Here is a 19,281-nt window from a genome sequence, read left to right on the forward strand (position 1 = left end):
CCAGCAGCCTGAGGTACTCACAGTGCTTTTTGCTGTTGCCAAATTAAGAATTGCTTCACAATGCTAAAAAGGACATCAGTTTGGTTCTGCATGTGTTTACCAGTGTACTGATTCTTCTGTATGCACCAAGTCAGCTGTATGGACTCCTGCAAGAGTCTGGCGAGTCTGTGATGGAATTGGTAGGTGGACTGTAGAAATCTATTGAATGTTGCTTTCAATGTATCAAACTGAAGGACTTTTCTTTCATCCTTATTTTTTACTGAGTTCCAACCCTGTCTCATCCTTTCTTCCTATTTTGATGTGCAATAATGGGCAGTAATAACTGTCATTTCCTCTTCTTCCGAAGGGAGCGAATCTTGCAGCTTTCAAGACACTAACAGGAAACAGGCATACCTCCAATGTAGGGTATAACTAGAAACATTTTCTATCTGCTCTCTGAGACAACGCATAAAGGGAGCACAAGTCCCTAAGGAGACCAACTGTGGTGCAGGTATTTTTGCCTAAAGCAGGTGGATCAGGCATAGTGCTAGGTAAATTAAGGTAAAATAGCTGTAATCCCTGACTACTGGAGTTTTGTATGGCTCAAATGTAGGAGAATTCCTTCCCCAGCCTCCTAAGGGCAGTAATCAGATGACAAATACTCTCTCCCCACTGCGTGAGGTACACATGCAATGTGAAGGAATAGCATGTAGCCACCTCACCATGTTGTCTTATCACGGGGATTACAGCAGCTCTATCAGGATGCTTAGGGACCTTTTACTTTATAAAAGGAGGGGAGAAAAAACAGCAGTTTTTTTTTTTTTTATCCCAAGTAGGCCAGCATGGAAAGCCCTCATCTGAATGGGTAAGCAGCTTTTCCTTGTTGTCCTCCTTTGGTACTTGGCATCTGGTCTTCTAGTATTCCTTGTGAACCTTGAGCAGTTCCCAACCACAGTATCACAACAGGTGCCATGTTTCAGTTTGGCACCAAGGTTTGGAAGTCTGCATACTCTCCAGGAAGAGCTTGGCATAAACAATATCAATCCACCTTTCACAACACCGTGCTGAGCAGCATACAAGTTTGTATATCATCTGACTCCCACCAGTGACTAATATTTTGATCATCCTCTAGAGCTTAAACTTACTGATTCACTTTGTTTTCTTGTGGAGTTTATCAAAGATAACATCAGCCAGCTGGTATATTCTTCTCCCTAAGGAAAGGGAGGAAAGGAGACACAGGAGCTTGGGGAAGAAAGCATTTTTAGTGATATGGAAGTTGCATATGTTTAATGAACTTTCTCCTGCCAGTGTTCTACCACTGGAAGTAGCAGAGCTGTCTGTGTGATCTGTAGCTTATTAAGCCATGTTTCTTGGGTATGGGTTGTGCTTTGCAGGCGTTACACACAGAAGCATATGCACTTACTGCAGAAAGCTCTTGAAGGAACAAAAAGGTGGGAAGGCTTCTGTCTTTAGTAATTTGCTAGCAAACAAGAAAAACTTGAGGACATCTGCACTTAGATGGACCATTTGTATCACAGCTGGTTGGATTCATTGCACATTGTTTGTAAGGGGTCTGTGGCGCTATCAAAAGGGATGATTCAAAACTTTCTAAGAAGATCTGGTCTTCAGGATTCTTGGGAGATGAAGAAGGTACTCCAGACAAGGTATGTTCTTTAACAGGTAGAGTCTCTTGGTGATGTAGTAACACTGAACCAACCTGTAAGTTAAAGAATCAGAGAAGCAGGCTGTCCCCCCCACAGTTTCATTTAAAAATTGTTCATTGTCTTGAGAAAGAGAGAGCTAGTCTTCCAGTTCAGTAGTGGAGGAGAACAGCAGTACGATTTTATTCCTAGCTCTGCTGAAGACTCATTTGGGGCCACTTAATCTCTTTGCCTCTTGATTACCCTCCCTTTGCAATTGGGGAAAGTGGTTTACTCATGGTATCTCACTGAGAAGGCAGCTGAAAGACTTTTGTGGGACTTTGGCTGGATGAGACTTCATATAGAGAGGATATGCAAGTGCAGAGGTTTTATAGCCAAAGATTGGGAAGGAGGTAGGGAGTAAATGAAGTCAAAAAGTAAGTTTATTGTGATGCTCCCTGGGACATGAAAAGAACGTGATCATTGGTCTTGAGGAGAAGTGGAGTAATGGGAATTCCATTAAGTGTCTCTCAGGCAGCAGGAATATGTGAGAGACAGACATTAAACAGACAAAGACTGAGGTATTCTGGAGAGATGGAGGATCCCTTATTCCACTTAATGACTTTCAAAAGCAAAGAAAGGAAACAGATGAGGTTTCAAAGCTGCTTATTGGCAAGAACAGCCTTCCTATATCTCTTCACAATCCAGAAAGAATGAGCTGTTTTACATAATGAACATTTACTTATTGTTCTCCCAGACACACACACACACACTGACCTATTTAAAAATGCAAATAGTCACAGAGTTCCCTTCAGGCAGCAGTGACAAAATCAATGTAGAAAGAATAGGGTTAGTCCAGCAGGACAATATGTAATTGGGTTGTAGCTTGTCCAGCCGAGATTTCTCTGCAGGCCTCAGGAGATGGGAGCAACAGAGGCTTTAGCATCTGAATGACTCGCAGCTGAAGGTTTACGTGTGAGATTGTACATAATCCCCATTACTCTGAAACTGGTGATGACTCAGGTGTAAGAACAGTGAGATAGAGGACAAGTGAAAAAGAACAAACGTGAAGGCAGAAAAAAACATGTGGGAATGACCTTTCCCTACCACGGGTCCCTTGTAACTCAAAACACAAGAGCCATACGTACCCAGGGGAGCCTCTGGAGATCAAGGGAACCAGATCCTTACATGTGTGTTACAGAGTGAGTGTGCTGGAAGGCAGGTCCAGGTTCACCTTCTGGACAGCTGCGTATTCTGCAAGGGAAGATGACTCTGCAGAATCTAGTTCTTCACAGAAGAGCTGCAGGTTGTTGCAGAGATTTACTGTGGGATAAAGAGAATTGAGGGGCAGATCCCAGCTGCATGGAGAAGTGTGTATTAGGTACACAAAGCAAACTGTCTCTTTATCAAGCTTAACTAAAGTTTTTCAATGGGAATTTCCATGTGATAGGATTTGGCCTTTAGGTTGCCAGTGTCTGTTCCTGGAAATTACTCTAGGCCAGACAGCAAAAGCTTCAAGATTGAAACCCATAAGATAGGTGGGACAGAAGAAGATAAGCTGCTGTGATTCTCCAATTAGCTGCAGAATGATCAAAACTGCAATTCTGTATTTTGTTTGGCTTTAGAGAAACACTCAACCTCACTGTCCAAATCTTAGAAGAGCAAATGCATCTGACAATAGCTTACTCATGTCCTTAGTCTACTCTGTACACAGATTTTGTGAAGTCTCCAAAGATTTCCCATGTACTTTCAGAGATGGCATGAAACCAGCTGACGGGACAGAAGTCGATGTCTTCACTGCACCACAGTTACCTTGGGCAGCACCAGTTTTCCTCTGGATAGTGATGAATGTGCAGAGGATACTAAGGCAAAATCACCAGCTACAAAGTGATCTGGCACTGGGGCACAGGGAAGCTTGCACGACTGCTGAGAATGTTGTTCCTCTACGCACCCTTGGGCGTTTGTTGGGTACTCAGCAAGCCAGCCATGTCTGTGTAGCGTGCATTGCTCCCTGCATGAGTTAAAGGCAGCAAGGGAACTGAGAGACAAGAAAGGAAAAGTGACTCAAAGCACATCTGCACAGTTCGGGATCAGAGATTAGCTGAAAAAATAGTGCTTCAAGACAAGGAGGGAGGAAATTGAATAGATGAGGGCACATTATTTGCTATGAGAAGTGTGCAAATGATATCAACAAGCATATTCCCTTAGGATTCATTTAAATGGACACACAGAGGCCCTAAGGAACACAGTACTACCTCAAAAAACGATGATTTCTTGGACTTTGCATGGCTTTCAGGATTTAACTGTGCATCAAAATCCTACTCGGTGATCGGGAACTCTTGTAGCTGCTATGCATGGAGCTTGTCAATATTTGTAATGTATGAACCAGCTTGTATTAATGCACATTAGCTGTTTTTAGGTGACACTCTTGTGTCCTAGAGCTGCAGTCCCCTAATGGGATGCTTTTAACAATGGTTACTGAGGCTTGCATTGCTTACTTAGGGCATTGTGCAACAGCAAGTCACAACACTCTCTCTAATCCATCGGACGCTTATAAGTAGTGGTGCTTTCTGGACAAGACAGCTCCATTATCCATTGGCTGATTCAAGGCAAGTTTGCCACTCCTTAGCATTGCTGTAGAAGCCTTAAAAGGTGCATCTGGCCTGTCTGTACCACAGGTGTAGTTACGGGGGTGCAGGGTGAGGTGTCGGGACTGAGGAACCCCGTAGCTTTGTCCCATGGTGCTGATGGCCTGCTGCCACTATGATGGCTGGCATGCCTGCCTGCCTGCACAGCCACCCCTGGGAAGCTAGTCCTCCCAGCAAGACAAGACTAGCGTATAGAAAAAGGTTTATCAGAACAATGTAAGCAGCCTTCGCTCCCTGTGCAGTTGGCTTTCATGAGTTTGATAGAGTGGGAACTTTTTGGTGACCCATGTCAGGTTCTTAGTTTCTTCTTCACTTCCTTTGGGAAAGGTTGACTCTATGGGGTCTATAATGCCTGTGGACATGGGAATGTACATGAGAGGTGTTCAGATGCAAGCACGGGGCTCCATAGCAGCACAGAACAGAAATACTGATATCCTCACCATTAATTTTTAAAACGTGAAAAGGGTGGGTGATACCCTTCCCCTGTCTTTGCATGTCGGTGTAATCCAGGGTAAGAAGTACTGAGTGGTTTATGAGGTACCACAGGCTGAGTGTATGACTTTTATTTCTTTAGTGATGCCCTGAGATCATTAACAGCCTCATTTGCTGACCAGCTGACTGTTAATACCCTGGGAGGAAATGCGTATTTTATGTTTACTAATGGAACTCAGAGATACAGTCTCAATTATCTCTAGCTCAGCAGGCCTTTGGGCGCGAAATGTGCTCATGTACTTCTCCTCTTGTACAGGGAACAGACAACAAAGCAGCCCCTTCAATGGGGTGATGCTTCTCTGGGAGGTTTTAAAGGAGAAGCAATTTGTTGAGTGACAGTGGCTTTGCTGGCTGGTGTTTGAGCAGCTCCAGGCTTTAATGCTTTAATGTGAAGAGGCAGGGAAATGCCATCACTCCAAACTGGCGGAGGTGGGCTGGGAGTGAGCCGGCCTGGCTCTGTGTGCTGCCTCTAATGTCTTCTCTTTCCTCCCTCACGGGTGATGTGGGACTGCTGCCTGCCTGTTATGGTCAGCGCGTTAGGCCCCTTGCACAGCTGCTGCCACACCGCTTCTGCCCGGGCGTTTGGGAGTGCGGGGTCAGTGGTGTCATGTGGCACAAGCAGCAGCAGCTGGTTTGTGCATATGGAGGCTCCTGCTGTAACCATCACCACCTTGCTGGGCAGCGGGAAGCCAAGATGTGATGGATTCTGGGGAGGGGAGCCCACACAGACATACCATAACTTTTCTTTTCCCGTCTCCTCCTGTGCACCATGCCTTCTCCGTGTGTTTCCCTGCCTCCTCTGTGTGCCATGTGTGCTGCCAACAAAGCAGTTCAGAACTTGGCTGTTTGGTTTTCAAGTGTCCATCCAGCTTCACCCACTTACTCTCACTTTTACCTTTTTGGCTGTTTCCAGTTCCAATACCACAGCTGCTCCCTCGAGCCTCTTTTGCTGCCGTGCTTTATTGTCACCTTTTCCCTTGAGCTGAATTCAGCGCTGTCTGCTCCATTTCCAGGTTTGGGAGGAAAAACTACTGATTGCAGGAACCTGCCATCTGATTCTGACTCCCAGGGGTGGGAATGAGATGCCTTGAATCCTTCTGCCTTAATGGCTTTTCTAAATTCTCCTCCCCAGCAGGGTACTGAGAGAGTTCAAACCACTGTTCTTTGCAGTTGTGTGCGGCAGACCTCGTGCCAATTTGTCTTCTTTAGTGCCAGGATGCTCCATTATAGTTTTTAATCTTGTTCCTGCTGTACAGCTCTGCTTTCTGGGGTAAGTGTCAACCTGGTGACCTATAATTATCTCTCTGTGAATTTTCTTGTGGTCAGTACTTCCAGGATATCGTTCTGGCCCATTAGGTGAGAAGGATTGGCACTATGATGCCGCTATACGAGCGCTTCCCGTGTTAAGCGTATGTGGTTAATTCAATTCCAGAAATGACTATGAATGATGAATGAAGGCTTCAGGTTTGCCCATGCTGCTGAATTTCCAGCACTTACAGGTGGGTTTGGTTTCATTCTTCAGTGAGAATCTGCTAAAAGGACTTCAGGACACTTTGTGTGTTTATCAATAACTCGGTGGCCGTAATAGCTGACTTTCACCCCGAGGTTTTCAAAAGAACGTTGTTGCTCCCCTTTTTCAGCTGAGTGATTTAAAACGTAGAGAGGCATTATCCACGCAGCTGGGTCAGTACTGGTAGAAATATAGATGTTGGCCGGGCAGGGTTTGCTGTTGTGGAGGATTTTGAAGATGTTGCCTTTGGACCAGGACGCAGTCAGCAGCAAAGGCTGTGCTCTGCCCGTAGTTTCTGTGCGCGTGCTGCAGTGTCCCAAGGCTGCATCACTTTCCTTGCAGAATTAACAAAGGAAGTGTTCTTCACCCACAGGCCCGAGGGTAGGTGTCCTCAGATGATGTCTGAGAAAATAGGTTAGATCTGAAAAAAACCCTAGTGGAGACAGGCTGATCGTGCTCTTTCCCTACCCCCTTCTTGCCTGTCCTAGTCAAAATGTTAAAGCATTTTCTAGCAATACCGGAGTCTCAAATTCAAATCCTTCCTCTGCTTGATTCCTCTTGGCTGTTAATCTTAAATCTTAGTCCTTGCTGCTTCTGTGTAAGGGTGATATCCACCAGGGAATGGGTGGAAGCTGCATCTGTCAGACAATTACTAAGTACCAACCTCGAGCTGCATTTGCTGGGACAGCCTCAGTTGCCAGCAACATCACCTCAAAGGAATCAGCTGCTTAGGAAAGAGCCCCTTTGCTTTGAGGCTGGTGCCTGTCTGACCGCAGCCCAAATAAGCAAACCCTGCCTTTTGCATTTCGGGGGGATATGTAATAGAAAGGCAGAGGGGGATGGACTGAAAGCATGAAAAGGATGTCATTTTACAGTACAAGAGAGTTAAGAGTCTGTTCTGGGTTCTGCCACAGATACTCTATCACCTTACATTCAAGCTACTTCTCATTTCCTCCCTGTACCTGACTGCAGGGTGCCCATTTATCTGTGCAGTGGGCACAGATAGGCATCTTTCCTGGATCCGACTGAGGTGGTGAAGACTGCTGCTGCTTTCCTGTGGGACTGTTGCTTTGCTGGAGGCTTGTCCTTCCCACCAGCAGCTAGGAAGGACATGAGAGCTGCAACCTGGCTCCTCACTTTGCAAACCCAGCCAGGTTATAGTCAGTCACCTCTGTGGGCTGGCTTTGAGGGGTGCTCACATACCCATCCCACCAACTCGAGCACAGGGCAGGCAGCGGTGTTGTAAACCAGTGTGTAAATACTGGCTGCTTTGGGGCTTTAGTAGACGTCTGACTGGGGCTCGGAGCGTGATGCCTGTAGCTCCATCTGAATCGTGGTGGAAGCGCTGTGTTTCTTGGTGACAGCTCCTCTTCCAGCTGCTCTGTGGAGCTGAACTCCGCTCCCTGGGCTAAAGCGACTCATCCAGCTTTGCACTTTTCACCATGCAGTTTGTATGACAAAGGAGTGATTTTTATAGCTCGAATAAGATCAAGCATAGATGATCTTTTAATGAAGTGATCTTTGTGCCTGATTGTATTAACATCACAGGGAGACAAATGTACTTGAGCTGTGAAGAGCCCCCTGCAGCTATAATTAGATGAATAAAGAGGTTCATATTGATCTGTAGATCAGCAGGAGGAAGGAAAGAGCATCACCCATGTAAGCTTTCAAGACTGAAAGCTAGTGCAGGCCGCAGAGAAGTCAACACAGGATGTTGATCCTGAAGCAAAAGCTCCAGCCAGCTCATCTGATACTGGCTCCTCCTGCTCAGCAAAGGGGATGGCATTGAGCTATGCCCATGCCACCAGGCTTCTGGGGTCACTGGGTTGGCTGGAAGGAGCTGTGTCTGATTTGTGTGGTGCAACTGAGAGAGCACCTGCACTTGGTTGATTGAGCAGAGAGCGAGGTGGTGGTCTGGTACACTAAGAAAACCAAGTTGGCACCAAGTTGGCTTGTACACAACTCAGTGTTAGAAACAACAGTGGGGACCTGAAACACCACAACTTCAGCACAGTCATCCTGTGCAACTGTTACTCCAGCCATACCTGTCAGGAGAGGGCGCATCTTCAGGCAGGGTTCTAAGCTCGCAAAGATGTGCCCTTGCCTCAGACCTTTCTGGACTGGTTCTGCACACTTGAACTGGGCAAGGCAAAGCCAGTGAGGAAGTGATGCTGGTGACACATCTTCCTGTGTGCCACTGATGCAGAGTCATACCTGACCCAACATCATATGTGGTGACAAAAGCTTCAAGGAGCTTTTTAAGGTCCATTTGAATTGTAAGACAAGCAACTGGGCCACCTCCAGAACCCTTTCTCTGGGGTCACTGTGTTTAGCAGTGGGCTTTGCTCTACCAGCAAATGCTTTCCAGAGCTGGTTTCTCAGTGGAAAGCTGCAGAAAGGGGCAGCTGGAAAACCTTGTTCCTTCAGGGGTACCAATGATGCAAAGCTCCAGTCCTTACCTGCACCACAGGGAGGGAGAGAAGGTAGAGAAAGTGTGGGAGGATGAGGAGGAGCATGACAAGGCAGACATGCCAAAAGGTGGATTCTGAACGATTCCAAAAATACCCTTGCTGTTCCTGGTAGCAGGTGTGTCTCTGTGGGTTCAGAATGGGCCTGTGTGTTGTCCTGTTGTCTCCTGTCAAAATCCAGCCTTCAGGAACTCTCCAGTCTAATCTTATTGAGCCTAATATAGGCCAAACTTTTCTACCAGCTCTTCTTGTTGCTGCTATCTAAGCACTCATAGAAGGGGTGGCATAGCAAATTGCTATGAGCTGCAGTTTGAAAGTTTCCTGCCCCCCCTTGTTAAATCTGGGCTGTCACTGTGAGGGACAGTTGACATAGCCAGAAAAATTCTGATATTTATGGCATACATCTGTCTGCAGTAACACCCCTAAGAGTTCAAGCAGACAGTGCTTGAACTCTGGCAGGTCTGCTTTTAATCAGCACCACTTTTCTTCTGATGATCTCACTGCACTTTGGTGGACTGGCAGTAACCTTTTTGACTGGGTTTTGAGGTTTATAGTGTGTAGTTAAGTGATTTGCTCCAGGTCACATAATTAAAGGCAGTAACAGCAGCAGACATGGAGAGAGCTGATTCCCTGCTCTGACAGTTTACATCAGAATACTGAGGAAATGTGTGGATTTTCCTGTGTCCTTAAGCCTTCAAATCGGTGCTATGGATAGCTTTCTGGGAAACTCATCATTGGCCAAAGGAGGTAAGGGGTGGGAGAAGACAGAGCAAATGTTCCAATCATTGCCTCTCCAGCTAGAAATCTGTCACTGCATGAACTTTTGCTTGCATGCTAGGGCGTGGAAGGAAGAGGATGGGACATATTAAGGGGTTTCTTTTGCCCTGTAAAACAGAGCAATACTTTCCTCCCCTTCACAGGCATGGATTGGCTGAGGGTAATGCAAAGTCTTGAATCTGGGGAAAGGGCAGCTTTCCCCCCATGCTATCAATGGAGAAAGAACAAATGTCTCATTTTTATTCAAGGCAGGCCCACCGATCCTTTGTAAAGCATCTTAAGTGGATTGCTGTGTCAGCAAAAGCCAACCAAGGGGGGTGTGACCCTTCACGCTGAGGAAAGATGCAGCAGTTTAAAAAGCAATAGGTACAGCAGGCCTGTGTCGCTCTCTGCTCGGGGCATGTCCCTACAGCTGCTCCCTGGTGACTGCCATAGCCCAGCGTGCAGGGGTTTGCTGTCTCATGCCTGTGATCCTCACTCCAAAGGGAACTAACATACTCCCTTTCAACTAGGCTGGTGCTCCCTTGATGGCTTTTATAGATGTCTAAAAGAACATTTCCAAAACTATCAAAGGAATCTAATGATCTATTTACGCCTAATTCCGTGGGAGCTTTCAAGAAGGCTCCAGACACAAGGATTTTGGTGGAAGAGGTTGTTCGTGTGCTATTTGCTGTCTGCTGCCGCCTGGCTGGTGGAGAAGACAAAGCAGAAATGTGGTGTTGGAGTTGGTCTTGCTTTCTACCTGGCAAAACAAAGCATAAGAAAGCAGATCAAAGATCTTACGTGCTAGCAGCCGTATTTTATGTGCTGGTAGTTAACTGGAGATATTTGTCATTAGGGCTTCTGGGTTCTACTTTTAGTCCTGCTGTGGGATCAACCTTTACCCCCACAGCACGTGGCTCAGGTCAACTGTCTGTGAAGAGCTTTGAGCAGGACTTAAACTGCATCTTTCAGTGATGCTCAGTGCGTGAGCTTGTTGTCGTGGCTGATACACCCTTTGCTTTGTTCAGGTTTTGTGTGAGAGGAATGCTGACTCTAGTCCGAGATTCATCTTCCTTTCAGTCCTCCCTTGTTTGAGGAAAAACTCAATGGCCAGTTCTTGACCCTTTTGGTAGTTTCAACACATCTTTTACACTTTCTTGGACAGCCACCCTTCCACTTTCTGTGCTTCAAAAGGGATATTTGGCTCAGAGACAACCTCTGAAAGAGCTGTGAAGATGCCCTGTCAGGTACATGAGATGGAGAGGTGAGAAAAGGTAATAATTTTTTTTTTTTTGGTGTGGGGGGGAAATTATTAAAAGATATTACATGGGTGAGGGAGAAATCAGTTCAAGTTGGAGCTGAGCCTGAATCAGAAATATTAGCTCTAATTCCTTCATACCTAGATGGTGTTTTTGTCTCCTGAACTGAGTTCTTACCAGCTGATCTGGATCAAACCGAATGCTCAACTCCAGACATGTGTTAATATTTGGAAAGCCTGTGGATGCAGATCCCTGACCAAGATCGAAATGCTAGGAGTAGGTGTTGCATTTTGGGGTTTCTTTTTCCTGGTTTATATACAGACTCATTGACTTCAGCAGAAAGATGCTTATTTTGTCCATTCCCATGGTAATGTCGGTCCATCTGCATACCCATATGTTGGTCTGTGACCAGGGTAAGGCAACTACGGTGCCATATCTGGTTAGACTACACAGCATCAGAGAAGAGCTGTTTTTCTTTCCCCCTCTCCCTCCTCTCACACCTTCTAAAGGTACCGACGAGACGCTCTCCTGACATTGAGAACTGAGAATGTAATTAACAAGTGTCTAATGTGCCAGTCTAATTAGTGCTTCTCTTGACTGTCTGTGACAATGCTGCTGTGGAGGTATTAGTTGGCTTATAAAATAAGAGTTAGAAAGTGATACGGGTTTCTTTCCATCGCACATCTACTACATGTCTCTTTGTGGAGGAACAGGACCGAGATGTAGTAGAGAATCGCTAATTCAATATGACACTTGTTTTGCAGTGTGGCAGGTTCCACCACGTTCTTCTGTAGCACCTGGCCTGTACAGAGGATAAAAATAACTCTGAGGCTTACCTGGAAATGATAGTGGTAAGAAAGAAATTAAAAGCTGAAGTTATACCCACATTCCATTCCTGTTTTCCATGGCCAAACACTGCTGAGAGCCTGGGACGATGGTTCTTCTTGCAGTATGCTGTAAGGCTTTAGCATTGTTAAAAGAAGGTGTTTTTTTCTAACTGGCATTAAAATAGACTTAACACTAAAACTGGGACACAAAAATCCCTGCCCTTGGAGCCCTTGGAGAGAGGTTTCTCAGTTGCCTCCCAGAATGTGCAGCCTTTTTGGGTTAGGTGACAGGGAAAGGATTTTTGGAGAGCAACATGAGTTATGTGCATGCTACTTGGAAGGGTTAGAAAAGAAACCTGTGAAAAAAGGCATTCACCCTGCCCTGTCCTCATACCTCTGTTTCTTTGAGTGATCTTTAGTTGAGTTGCAGGTGGATTCAGAAAATCTGACCCAAATCTTAGGTTGAATGATGGATTCACTCCACAGTGGATGCACACGTCTGTACATATCTGTCACGTCAACTAATCCGCAGAGACATGTCGCCTTATCTGCTTCCCAAAGATGGCTTAAAATGCACTGGCAGAACATTAGCCTCTTCTCACCCTTTGGGCTCAGGGGAGCGCAGTGCTCTGAAGAGATACTTGCATGACTCTGACCTAGCTGGCTTTTTGAGATGCTTAGGGCAGATCTGCATGCTTCTCAACTGCATGATACAGACACACCTTGAGGCAGCTGGAGCTCACCTGAGCACTACCAGCTCCTTGTGTGTTTGGGTTGCTATTCAGAAATTTTAATTCTTGAACATCTGGTCTGTCCTAATTTCTCTTCTGTTCTTCTCCAGGGAAATCTAGGTAGGTATGTGGCATCTGCCTCTCATTCTCCTTTGTTTAGATGGAGACAAAGAGTTATTAGTATTTGCAAATGGCCACTTAATCTGTTGGAAAGTGCCTTCCTACTCACCCCCCTTTCAGGTCCATTTCCTTCCTTGACTAGTTTCCTCTTGTTCTGCAACTGGAAGAGGGGTCTGTTGTTTATCACACTTGCGTGTTACAAGTTCCCTTCCATAGCAAACCCTTTAGCAACACTGGAAGAACCAGCTTTTCTAATTTAAAATGGGACCCCTGCAAGTAAACCCACCCTGTTGTCCTCCGCAGTTACCCCAGTTTTTAACCCTTTCATCCATGGTTCTCCTTCAATTACTGATGTAAAGACCCAGCAATGAGGGAAAGCCACGTGCCTGGGATATACTCACAGAGCGATGATCTCTGTATTGAGTCCGACATGTCTGAATGCCCCATTCCAGCATGGGAAGCTGCCGCCTGCATCACGATGCTCGGTGAGGCTGCTGCTGTGAAGAGGATTCTCCTCTTGCCCGGAGGAGCGAGGCAGTGTTTAATGAGAACAGCTGTCATGCTTCAATGCACTGATGCCTGCAATTGACTGGCAGGCAGTGGGATTGTTGTATTATGGTCGTATTAGCTAATCGCTGCTGATAATTGTTATTAATCATTGTCTTGGATCTGGGGTATGAAGAAGCTTTAGTTCCAAATTGTAGCTGTTCGAGGTGAAATGCGAGAGCTGCTTAACAATGCATAAGTAGGATAAAAATGGAAGGAAAGGCTTTTCCCCCCGCCCCCATACCTTTGAAAAAGCAGCACCTCGAAGTGCAAGGTCTCTATGTGTTTGAGCTGTACTGGCTCCAAGGATGGTGTGTTGATCTCTGACCCAGTTTGCTGCTAAAGAAAGTGATCTTTCATGGTGTTCCCCAAAAACACCATTGTCTCCTACCTGGGCTTTGTTTGTGAGACTCATGCTCAGCCTAGACAGAAGGTGAAAAGTGGAAAGCACTGATTTATCCCCTCTCTGCTGGCTGTGGCCATTTTTTCCTGCAGTAGAAGGACAATATTTTTTTCTCTCAGCTGTGCACTAGGACTTTCCCCTTTTTCTTTACCTCGGAAAGTGGTTCTGGATCCTAGGATTTCTCACAGCAGGAAGTCCTTTGATCCCCTTCATCTTCTCTATGCCTTGCCTTTGCTCCTGAACCCCACAATCTGTGCCTGGTCTCTCAGTCTCCAGCTCAGCACTAGAGACTTACCTTGGCTTGTGCCATTGGGGGATTTGATTTGCCACCAGATTCTGGGCAACTGCTCTTGCTTTTTGTCATTCTTTGCATGCTGAACAGAGAAAGCATTGGAAGAGTTTGTTTCCCCGTTGCATTTCCAAAACTCCTTTTTGTCAGCACTGGTTTCAGCTGGTCTGAGGAGAACAGATGCTCAAGAGCAAACACTTTAACCCATTCATTACAGCTCAGAAAGTCCAGACAAAGGACAGAAAGAACTGATATCATTTTAACAATCCACGCAGCAAGTCATCTCCTTTGCTGAGACTCTCCCTTCCTCTGATCTTGAGAGGGAAGAAGGAAAGAAAGGGGTGTGAGAAGGAGATTAAATTCAATGTTAAAATTACTAGGCCCCAGCTCCCAGTGTTGCATCAAAAGATTAATGCATCATGCTGGGGATGCTTCAAACTCCATAATCTGCTTCGCTGCCTCTGTTCTGGGGCTGTTCAAAGTGGTCTCTTCTGCCAGTACAGTCAGCGATGCTGTTAAGATTTATTGAGGACTTTGGCAATTAATTGCTTTCAGACCTGAGAAGGGCCTCATTGTCGTCCGTCAGAGTTTTAATTAATCAAAGCGGCAGATGGGTAGTATCAACCTCAAATGCTGGTGTAATTAACTCATTCATTATCATGTTCTCTTGCTCTGTGACGGTTTATAAAGGACATCTTTAATCTAGCTGCCATCATGCTGTCCCCATAGCAGGAGTTAAATGATTTTCATCAGCCTACCATAATTACCCTGTATCCAGGATACCATCAGGGAAAACGCTAGTCTTTGCCAATAAATATGTAGGCCATACTTGGCTTCAGATAGGTGAGTAGAGTGTGACCTGCAAAGATGAGCAGGGCTGAAGAGATTAAACTTGCCTTTGAAATTCTTTGGAATTTCTTTGCGACTCAATCAGTGCCTCCAGAAACATTTTGTCCTGAACTTTCTGGTCTCCTGGCTCTTTGTGCCATGTCAAGACAGAAATGTGATGAACTGTCATGTTTTTCACAGACCAAAAGAGCCTTCTTACCTTAGGGAAATAAAAAGAACACATCTTCTTAGGCCCTCAAGGCTGGATGTGCTAATTGCTGCAAGAAGGTCTTGTCCAACTTGTCCAAGTCCTTGTTGGGGAATAGGGTCACTTCAGGGGCCATTTTTTTGGTCTTTCTGAAAATACCTATCAAAGTGGTTTGAGACATGTCCTCCATCATGAATAGATGCCCAGGAAATAGTCTCTGACACTGGAGCTTCCTTCATAAGATATTGTATAGCTTTTGACATGCTTTTGGCCCAGGCATGGTTCAGGAGTTAACACAGGTCAGGATTAATAGACAGTTTGGATGTGGCCACCCTTTGGCCTTTTTTGCCCTGAGGAATAAGAGTTTGGACTCAGGTGAATCTGTACCATTTGGCATCAGCACCAGAGAAAGGACATGAGCATACTAGTGCAGGTGTTCTCATAGATACTTGTCACACATGAAATGAGGAGTTTGAAGTAGAACCATAAGAACAAAGAGCTTAAATCCCATGTCTCTGAAATATACACTGTGCTCCTAAATCTTGATGTGGTGTCTGGGGAGGACTCATGACAAGAGCTGCTTTGGGAACTTTGGAGTGAATTGTACAACTGTTCACATCCAAATGGTTGTTTGCAGCCTCACATGGGTGCTGGCAAGGTGCCTTTGCTTCCAAATGATGTTTCCAGGATTCCCTAAATGGCATGTGAAAGCAGGAGCTTTGGCCTTCTGAGGAAACCTTTTGTCCTGGATGCTGTGTCTGAGAAGGAGAGGGAGAGTCAACACCTTATCCCAACAGTAGCCCCCTTGACATGAGGGTGGAGCCAACCTCACCATGACCCTGTCCATCCAAGCTGTGAAGCCAGTGCTTCTCCCGAGTACTGAGGCTACTGTAAATGATGAGATCATTCACCTTTAATGAGGTGTCAGGAAGGCAAAGAGTTTACATCTCTGGCTGCTGGTTGAAGACTCTGCTGCTGTCTGTGTGGTTGCTTTCAAAACATTTGGTACGAACACAAAACCTATTACAATTTAGACCAAAATCATCAGCCAAACCAATACTGTGACTTTATTAATCAAAAGGTTTGGAAAAGAACAGCTTGGCTTTTCTTAATTAAGATTGTCTTTCCCTGGAAGATTAATTACCCAGAGTTCTTTGCAAATCTCTGGCTCCGTGGATGTTATTGATCCAGTCAGGCTGCGAGCTTGTGCTTGCAGGGATCTGCCTGTGATCCTCCTTCTGTAGGAATTTGGGGAGGGAGGGAAGGAGGGAGTTGGCTGCTAGTTATTAATAGAATTTGGAACAGGTTTTTTTTCCCCTAGTTGATTAAATCAAAATGCTAGACAGTTGAATAATCTCAGTAACAGCAGCAGATACCACTACCACAAGCCCAGGAAGAAGTGTGGAGACAGATGCCAAAGGCAACAGTGGATTTTTTTCCAGAGAAGTAAAACAATGGGATTTTTTTACACATGCTCAGAAGCAGTGTGCTCAGAAATGTACTGTGAATGTTTCTAGTGCCTCCTGGGATGTACTGTTAGTCTAACAGGATGGGTTCAAGCCAAGCCCAGGACAAGGGACAGGGTTGTTGATCCTCTTTGATGGTGTCTGTATGAGGTATATGGGTGATCTCCCTCATAGTTGCTGATGCTTGTGAGCTCAGGCCTGGTGGCCCACTTACTGGGGGGAACACAGTGCTAATGGGAAGTGACATCTGCCCCTGCTCTGCAGAAGAATAGCAAGTCTTGGCCTTCCAGAAGGGGAGACTGAGACCCGGCTGCAGGTCAAGCGATGGGAGAGAAGCACTGCTGTTTCAGTAGCTGAGAAATGCAGTTCAAAGAAGGTCTCCTGGATGTGGAGCTCTCCCTATAAAACATCAATTGCTTGTGAGGGGTCATGGGTGATTCCATTTCATAGGTCATTTACTTTGGAAAATATAATGGGCACCAACAGCTTTGGCTTGTTGATCCCCTGACCTCCTTCAACCTTGCAAAAAGTGTTTTAAAGCCTCAACGCACCTCTATGCTTCTTGTTTGCTTTGACTGGAAAGCAAATACCTTAGTTAAATGTTAAACACTTTCAGGGATGATTTCTAATCCTGGGGCTGTCTGTTAGCAGGAGGCTGTTCTTTCCGTCAGGCCAGCTTCTTGACAATGGTGACTGTACTTTGTCCACTTTTCCTGAGTGCTCAGTCTCTCCCTACGTTCCCTTTTCTGTTGTTTTTCTTCAGGATTTTTTTCCTCTCCCCTGCAGGCTTTAAGCAAGAAAACAAATAGTTCCCCAAAGCTCTGAAAGATGCTTCTGATACAATATGCACTGTAAGGATTAGAGGTCTCTGCAGTATCACCAGCCACAAATGGTGACAGTGGTAGGACTAGCTGCCTTGCTGTTTAGAGAACAGGTTTTTCACCAAGCTTCAGTCACAGCCTTGCAGTTTGCTGTTTAAATACATTTTCCCATGGAGTTTATAAATTCAGGCCTGAATTTTCAGGAAGCAGCAGTAGTTTGAGGGCTCTAAGTTTGCCTCGGAAGGAATTTCTTGGTTTTGGGAAAAGGGAACAGTATTTTTGGATTCCAATTCAAAAACTCCCCTGAATTGAGCACCCTGAATTACTTAATCTGTTTTGCAAATTCAGAGGAAAACTTGAGAACTGGAGATGGTTGCAAGCAACAGGTGTCATGACCTGTAGGCCATAAGCACTGTTAACGGCAGGGCCAAGATATTTGGTGGCTGGAGCCTCATAATGACTGTGGATGATAGACAAGCCTCACAAATCCCCTAAGTTCCTTCTCCCTTTTCCAGTAAGATGAGTGAAATTGCCAATGTTCTGGGGACCACTTCTTGTACTCAGCCTGGGCAGCTTAACTTACTTCCTCTAATAAAGTCGGGGGAGAGATGACTGTTTCTACTGCTGGCTACTCAATATGTGCATGCAAAGAGGTGTGGGTGCTTTTCTCCTGACATTAGAGTTGGGCATCAATTTAAAACTGAGATGCTGGAGCCAAGCATCTCCAATCACTCTAGGCAACTGTGCAGGCAGTTTGGTTCTGAACACAACTGGAATGAGTAATTCCTAGAAGGTACCTGTTTTTTTCTGATGATAGTACTAACACATCTTAGAATTTTAGAAGTGGCTTTTGGATGTATGAAGTTGGGTGAGCCATAGCTGTAGATGCCTACACTAAATGCCTACATAGGCAGGTTGAAATAAGCCTTACTCAACTTGTAGAAGTTCTTACTGGAGATCGAGGACAGACATACATTCCAGGGACACTCCATGTGCTGTGAACAGAAACCACTCCAGATCTGGTGTCTTTCACCACCATGAAAGGCTACCTGGGTTGAAAGGACAAGCACGTGTATTGCACATGAAGGTGGGAATCCAGTGAAATGATTCAGCCTGCCTTTACTCTGCTATAGCCCTGGAAATGATCCATTATGCTCTGACCTGAGGCTGCTCCAAAGGATGACAAGTCTTTAGTGGCTGTAAAGTTTACAGAGACCACAAACTAGGGAAGGCTGCAGGCATTCAAAAATACATAAAATAAATGAGTTTATGCACGTCTCTTGCTACCTGGTACATTAAATAACCAGGGCACTCTTTAAGTAATCATTTCTTCTTGCTCCCAGCTTAATGCAGGATGAGAGGGAAGGGAATATTTGAATTATTCCCTGTAAGATGTGTAGCTCTGACCGTGTCTTCCCTGGACGCGTGGGGCTACTAGTGGCTGTTCTGGGGGATGTTAGGCCTTGTTTACAGGTTTGTGAGTAACCGGTCTGAGTAAGGAACTCCCAGTGTTTCAGCTAATCTACCATACCTGCCTGTGAGCAGGCTGTTTTCCCCTGCAGATACAAGGCAGCTCACTAATTTTCCACTTTGGCTGATGCCAAAGCTGGGCGGTAGGACCATGCACATCAGAAGTCATCAGCACATGGCTGGTGCACATCCTGGGCTTGCCTTGCACTAATTATGTCTGTGCCCATAGCAGTTTTAGTGCCATCTTACACAGGAATATATTTACAACTGTAAGCATGACTGGCCATAGGTGTGCAGATTCATGCAAACTTTAACACAAAGCTGTTTTTAAAGAAATGAACAGCTACTAATTCATGATGGGGAGATGAGGCTTTTTTGGTGGTGGATGCTAAAAATGGTGACTTTTGTAAACACAGCAGCAAGATTGACTTGGTTGGCCTTGCAGAAATGCTCTCCTGTGCTTTTGTCTCTGGGCTGTCAAACCAGAAGGTGCTGGTACTGAGGAGCTGGGAGCACAAAAGTGCTTCGAGGGCACAGTCCGGATACCATGTGCCTTCTCGAGCCTGAGGAAACATCCTGCTGATTTCAGTCAGGTTTATGTCAGACCCTTAGGTGATCTTGTTCAAAATTAATAAACCAGTTGTCTGATAGACCTGTATTACATTGGGAATGTTATCACTGCACTTGCAGACACAGTTTGCCATCGTCAGGGATTGGCATCCTCTGGATGTCGATCAGACAGCTGTCGAATTGCTTTTGGAAGTAGCCAGTAACTTCTGGATGGGAGACAGGGTTTGCTGTTTGAAGTTCTCCAGAC

The sequence above is a fragment of the Gallinula chloropus genome (assembly GCF_964237585.1).
Source record: "Gallinula chloropus genome assembly, chromosome: 5".
NCBI classification, from domain to species: domain Eukaryota; kingdom Metazoa; phylum Chordata; class Aves; order Gruiformes; family Rallidae; genus Gallinula; species Gallinula chloropus.